Source organism: Lactuca sativa, chromosome 3 (genome assembly GCF_002870075.4).
Source record: "Lactuca sativa cultivar Salinas chromosome 3, Lsat_Salinas_v11, whole genome shotgun sequence".
Classification (NCBI taxonomy): Eukaryota; Viridiplantae; Streptophyta; class Magnoliopsida; order Asterales; family Asteraceae; genus Lactuca; species Lactuca sativa.
The window spans coordinates 283,758,967-283,766,435 of NC_056625.2; positions in this window are offsets into that span (position 1 = coordinate 283,758,967).

Here is a 7,469-nt window from a genome sequence, read left to right on the forward strand (position 1 = left end):
CTTCCAAAAATCATAATAAAAATTATGGATAAACTAGATGTATTTTGTGAACCCTGAGAATTTACGGATTCAGTTTTCGACCTCGTATGATTTTTCTATAATTTTTCTAAAACAGTATAGAAATGTCAAAAATCTAGATAACAACTTATAACTTTCAACACACTTTATAACATGTTAAGCAAAGTGTTAACCTTTGATGACTTCATATTATACATGTCTTTCTGGTTGTGGGATGATTGTATAACAAAAAATACTCACTAATTTTAAGAATCCTCCATCATTACCAATAGTACAAAACAAGGTATGATAAACATAGTTATATTTTGCTATACATTCGACGTACACAGAAAAGGGTTCTTATACACCACAAAAAAACATACTAAACTATAATAGGTATAGTTAGCTTGCATATACATTACAAACATTATGAAAGACTATAATAGGTATAGTTTATGTTCATTTACATTACGAATTCATTACAAAAGGTTATTAATTGAAAAGGGGTACAAACACAAAGTATCGATTTCATACCAAAAAGGGGTACAAATACAAAGTACCAAGTTTTCATATGAAAGGGGTACAAATACAAAGTACTGGTTTCATACCAAAAACGGAACAAAAACAAAGTTCTGGTTTCATATCAAAAAAGGGTACAAATACAAAGTACCAGGTTTTTCATACGAAAAGGGGTACAAATACCAAGTACTAGGTTTTTCATACGAAAGGGGGTACAAATACAAAGTACCAGTTTCATACCAAAAAGGGGTACAAAAATACAGAGTACCAGGCTCACACAAAATGGTTTTTCTGATATTAAAACTATATTTCATCTAGAATTGTTAGACTTCAACTATAATTGCTATGTGTATATGCTAGAGTTATATAAGAATCTAGTCACAATCCACTTAGAATTGGTGGGCCCGCCTTTTCTCCTGTTCCTTCTTTGGTTGTGGACCTGGGGCAGACCCATTATATTCAATGGTTTATTTAACTAAATTTGTATATAATTTATATACGTTGAGTGATTATAGAAGGAATCTATGGGTGTTTCTAGGATTCATTATCGCATAACATAGAATCATTCATTTCATACATAATAAGGAAAATATTGGATTTTCTGGAGACATACTTTGTTTGTTTTACAAGGAAAACGATTTCATTCTCAAACAAAAATCTTATGAACTCACCAACTTAATAGATGACACTTTTTCAAAACTACTTGTATTCTCAGGAAATCAGTGAAACAGGAAAACCAACAGCAATTTGAGGATGGGACGATAAATCGTCAAACAATTCATTTTTTCATCATAATGTTGTTTATTTTGAAACATGTAAACTTACTATGATGTAACTTTCTCAATTATATTTATGATGGTTGTAATTACTTTGACCACTATTATACTCGTTGTTGTGATACTATATATGAAGTCCTCCACCCCCGAACGTTTCCGCCATCCTTGTTTTGGGGATGTGACAGATTGGTATCAGAGCATTGTTTATAGTGAACTAAGTATATCGAACCACATAAGATATACAAACTATAAATGCATTGGGACTAAGGTCTCTGATTTAACATTTTCAAATGACTATACTTTTAGAAATAAATAGTTTCTTTTTAAAAGTATACATGCATGCATACATACTAAGGTCAGCATAATTCTAGAACAAAACAAAAGTAATGATTGTTGAATGGCACAAATAGGCTTGGGGATGTATAGTCAGGTCTGGGAATGACATAGCCCGATCAACTATGTCTTACCCAGAAGTGATTAGCATATGCCCGGGAATGGTTGTGGAGTTGCAACAAGTCTTAAAACTTACCAATTCTATCTATAAAGAAACATTGAAAACATAAGACAAACATTAAAATACTATAGGAGTATTTTGTAATACTATAACCAACTTATGTGAAAACTAAAGACCCCTATTAGTAGGTCTATAATGACTGAGTGTATACACTAAGGTTATACATAATTGAAGATAGTATAGACTTAGAATCTATGACTATTGCTTTACTTCCCGTTCCTTGTTTGGTTGTGGACTTAGAGTAGAGTCATTTATTCGAAGGTCTATTCTATCTCAGATTACGTATAATTGGTATGCACTATGTGATGATAGACGTGACTGATGGGGATCACCCGTATAAGTAATTATAGGATTAGACGTCTATTAATTATCTCTTCTACCCCTATTCTCGCACAAACAACATGGCGGGAGCTAAACTACCAGGAGACACTATTCTTCTCAATCGGGAAAATGATGGTTGGAAACAGAGAGAACTTCGAAGTGGATACTTAAGAAGTAATAGAGGAAGACCCTGACTAGACTTCCATGGTAAGACACCTTAATTAGCTGTAGATTTACAGAGACAGAGTTAGGAACTAGGTCGACACCCTCCCTATGGCATGGATGGAGTGTTTACAACCTCCATAGAGGAATAGTACCAACACGAGCATCGGTAATCCGGATAATCGAGATCAACGCTACCACCAAGATCACCGCAATACACATTCACCATCTAGATGGAGGCCATGAACAGATCAGAAACCGCATCAAAACTTCGGAAGAAGTGACTGCAACTTGAGTCGAGATTAGAAAGTACCCGGAACGTCAAACAACATTAGAGAAAGAGCACGATCACAACAGAACATCAACTGACAGAAGCCAGCGCAGGAGTTAGGTTGATACAGGCTTTCATGCCTTCATCCTATGGCCCACGAAACCCCACCCACCACGAGTAGTGTGTACACTACTGACGAATCGATAAAGACATGAACCACTAGAATACGTTTAAACACTACCCCTCACGTGCATGAACTCGACCCTTCAAATTTAGAGACTACACCGGTCAAGAGAGTCGTGTCAGTGTCGAAATTTTTCGTACCATAGTGTAATGTGGACCTTCTATAAGGTCAAACTTTCCAAAACTTTATGTACTAAACTATATAAATGAACTTAGCATACATTTTATTTCATTGAGAGTTTACCAAATATTTCATAACCGGGTATTACAGACGAATCACTTATGGTGCCTCTTAGATTGCTTAATGTATACCCCTAGGTTAGGTGTAATTAAGAGACGATCGACTTAGAAATGGTGAGTCCGCCTTGGGTCCTGTTCGTTGTGTGGTTGTGGGCCTAGGGCAGACTCATTAAGTTCAACGGCCTATTGGACCTTAATTATACACAACTGGTATATGCCAAGTGATCTTTGGAGTGGATCAGGCGTGGAACAAGGTTACAAGATTTCATTCGATTCATTACTACTAAATTCATAAGTTTATTTATATATACCTCTACTATGAATTGATTGCCACTTTCGAACAACAGGGAAATGCTATACTTGAAAACTAATATCCTAGTTTTACAACGCACGACTAATAACCATTACTAAAAGACTTATACTCATTTCGTGTCTGTAATTCTATACCAGAAAGATGCTGCCTCGTAGGTCTGCTAGACGCACTAGCAGAATGCAAACAAATCCGCCACTGCCGCCTCCCTAATATGATCCTGTCATGTTCCAAGCTGCGGTCACGGCCGTAGTGGCAACTGCTATGTCCCAAATCAGCCCTGACGGTACCAGAAGGACAGGGAGTGGAATTAATAACTCCACTCAAGGAGAAAGCCAATGGCGCTCGAGAGAGTGTTCCTTTAAGGATTTCACTAATGGCAAACCTGATTCTTTCAATGGAAGCGGGGGAGTCATCGCACTGATTCAATGGTTCGAGAAGACCAAATCGGTCTTCGAAATTTGTGAATCTCCCAAGGCAAGCGAGGTCAAATTTGCAGCTTGCACTTTCTCTGGCCGAGCCCTTACTTGGTGGAACAACCACGTTAAATCACTGACGCTTGTAGTGGCTAATTCGTTAAGTTGGGAAGACTTAAACACGATGATGCTGAAAGAGTACTGTCCAAGGGGCAAAGTGCAAAAACTGGAGCAAGAACTATGGAATCTCAAAAGGACAGACTCTAACCTTGCCACTTACACCGACCGATTCTGTGATCTAGCACTCCTTTGTCCTGCAATGGTCACTCCTGCGGAAAAGAAGGTGGAACGATACCTCTGGGGATTGTCTCTCCAAATTCAAGACAATGTGTTGGCCTCAAGACCAACTGCCTTTGACAGTGCCAAAGAGTTGACACAACAACTCATAGACCATAGGGCCAGCCATGTCACTGTAGCAATCACCCCTGAGCAAGATGGAGGGCAAAACAACAAAAGGAAGTTCTGGAACAACAAGAAGGACCAACCAGCCCAGGACTCCACCAAGAGGCAACAAATTGTTGTTGTTCATGCTACCACAACTCCTGCCACTCCAACACCCATAAATCGATACGTTGGAACCCTTCCGAAATGCAACAAGTGTAACTTCCATCATACAGGGATTTTCTGGGAGATGCAATGCAAGAATTGCAACAGGAAGGGGCACACTATCCGTTTCTGTAGAGCACCGGCACAACCCATCTACCAGGTCCCCGACATTGGAGTCAGCCCAACTTGTTACGAGTGCGGTGAAGCAGGACACTTTAAGAGAGACTATCTGAAGACAAGGAATGCTGGTGATGGTGGAATGGTGCTTATGATCACTGCAGGAGAAACTCCCCTGGAACCAACCGTGAATAGCGATACGTGCTTTTAACCACCACATGTAGGTGTTAAATCCTTGTTGAAACTAGTGTCGACTTAGGGTTTATCAACCACAGATCTAGAGAACATGACAAATCTAAGTAAGTCTCATCATGTATATAAAACACAAGGTTTTTACTAGCGAATCTATGATGGCTAGTGTAAACATTATGGCCATATATCATTAAGAATTTATAGACTTAGAATGTATAATTACGCCTTACTTCCTATTCCTTGTTTGGTTATTGGCTTAAGGAGGAGTTACTAATTCGACTGCCCTTGCAACCTTAATGATATACGACTACTTTACACCAAGCGATTATAAAAGAATTGGTAGGGCTTATACCACCAACTTTGTCATTAATTGTAGAAAACCTTTTTGTGCTAATACTCACTAACTACAACCTGAATTATTCGTAGTGGTAATACCAAGTATAAAGCGGAGAGCATAAAGGCTCACATAGAATACTCTATCATTCCAAAACAATAAACTCCTATTATGATAAGAAATTTCAAGTTCGCCATCTAGCATCAGGCAGATTGGTCCCCACTAAAGCAATTTCTTGTACTACGAAATGTTTCCCCCATCTTTTCTCCAAATTATTGAAGTCCTTGTCAAAGTGCTAATTTCGGGAAGAAATTCCCTCTAACGGGGGGATGATGTGACAACCATCAAATTCTGGTCAAGTCAAAGTCAAATAAAGTCAACAGGTCAAACCGGTTAACCCAACTAACCCTTGTGTACTAGGGCTTACGTTAGGTAATTACTATACAACTCGCTATTCTAATGAGAAATCATAAATTGAAAAGTTTGTATATCTAGATTTCCTTAACCTAAAATTGTGGTAAGTAACGAATCGAACTGATAAAACAATTTTGCATACTCATTGGGAGTGTGTAAGATCCTTAAACATGGCTTAACGACGCTTATGGACCTTGCGTTGCGGAGCCAAGCACTCAAAAAGGTCACAAAAGAAGCCTCTCCCAATCTCTTTCGCTCTATCTCTCGCTACCCCAAATCTCTCCAAGTATGTGAAATCTCTCCCAAATCTCTCTAAGAATAAGAAAACTCTCCAAGTATGTGAAATCTCTTCCAAATCTCTCCAAGTATGTGAAATCTCTCCCAAATCTCTCCGAGTATGTCAAATCTCTCTCAAATCTCTCTAAGTATGTGAAATCTTTCCCAAATCTCTCTCAAAAGTTCCTTAAACTTTTTACAGTCATTCGCGCCATCCCGACCCTTAACCAGTTCAAAAACCGCTTAAAACGAGGTAAAAACGGATAAAATAGACTTAAGGACCCGAAACCCCTCTTAAAGAGCCAAACCCTCTTAGGAACCGAACTTGTCAGAAGCGAAGGTGTCAGAAGCAAAGGTATCAGAAGCGAAGGCATTAGAAGCGAAGGCATCAGAAGCGAAGGTGTCAGAAGCGAAGGCATCAGAAGCGAAATACACCATCTCGGACCGAGGCTCAGTAGACCGAACCGAACCTCGGACCTTAAGTCCTTCCCCCTCGCACCTTCGGTCCCTTTTCCCTTCTCTCGGTTCCTTCCTTCTCCACCTTCGGTTCTCACTCCCTTAGAGCAGAACCTCGCAGGTTCGGTCCAGATTGCCGGTTTTTGACACAAACTTCGTTTTAAGCCCGTTTTTCGAGATTTTAACGCGGGATTTTCACCCAAACTCGTATTTTAACATAATAAACCCTAAATATTCATATTTTAACTATATTTTGGGTAAAATCATTGCCTAAGAATAAAATCTATTTGGTGAGATATTTAGCTGGAGTGTTGACTTATCCTTTGGACAAGGACACAAGCAACCTCCCCATACCTTCGTAGTACAACCCTCAGTCACTATTACACAATACCTAGTCATTCCATTGTACTTTTCCCATCATTTTGCAGCCACACACTTGGTCAAGAGCTAGAAAAGCCTCTTTTCTCCTCACATTTCTCTCATTTTTGCACCAAGTCACAACTTCATTCTCTCTCACTTCCTCTCTCTAGATTTTGAGATTCAAGGCTTGTTTCCAATGTTTCCTTCTACATTTGGTAAGTACCTTGAACCTACACTATAGTATTCTACTATCCTTCATCCAAATTATGGATTGATTACACAAATATCGTCATATTTGTTGTTAGATCCTAGAATCTTCAAGCATCATCTAAGTGTTCTTGAGTTGAACACTTCTTTTCTTCACCGTCCATATTCTGAAATCACTCAAGGTGAGTTCATACCCCTATCTTTTCATGTTTTCTTAAGTTTTAAGGGGGAGAATACAAGTTAAAACACCATGAACACAACCAAACTTTTCCAACAGCTTTCATCAAGAAAGTTTAACTCCATTCACATACTTTTTTGGTCCACTTAAACATTTTATTTTTCAAAACTTTATTAGATGTAAATAGCTCAGGTTTATACCTTTAAAATGACTACTTGCACATCTCTATACGATTTTTCGACAATTTATGGTGGTTTTTACAAAACAACCTATCATTTCAAGAACAAATCCGGACCAGTCTGTGAACATGGACCTTTTAACCCAAGTTAAAGACTTCCAAAAATCATAAAAAAATTATGGATAAACTAGACGCATTTTGTGAACCCTGAGAATTTACGGATTCAGTTTTCGATTTCGTATTATTTTTCTATAATTTTTCTAAAACAGTATAGAAATGTCAAAAATCTAGATAACATCTTATAACTTTCAACACACTTTATAACATGTTAAGCAAAGTGTTAACCTTTGATGACTTCATATTATACATGTCTTTCTGGTTGTGGGATAATTGTATAACAAAAAATACTCACTAATTTTAAGAATCCTCCATCATTACCAAT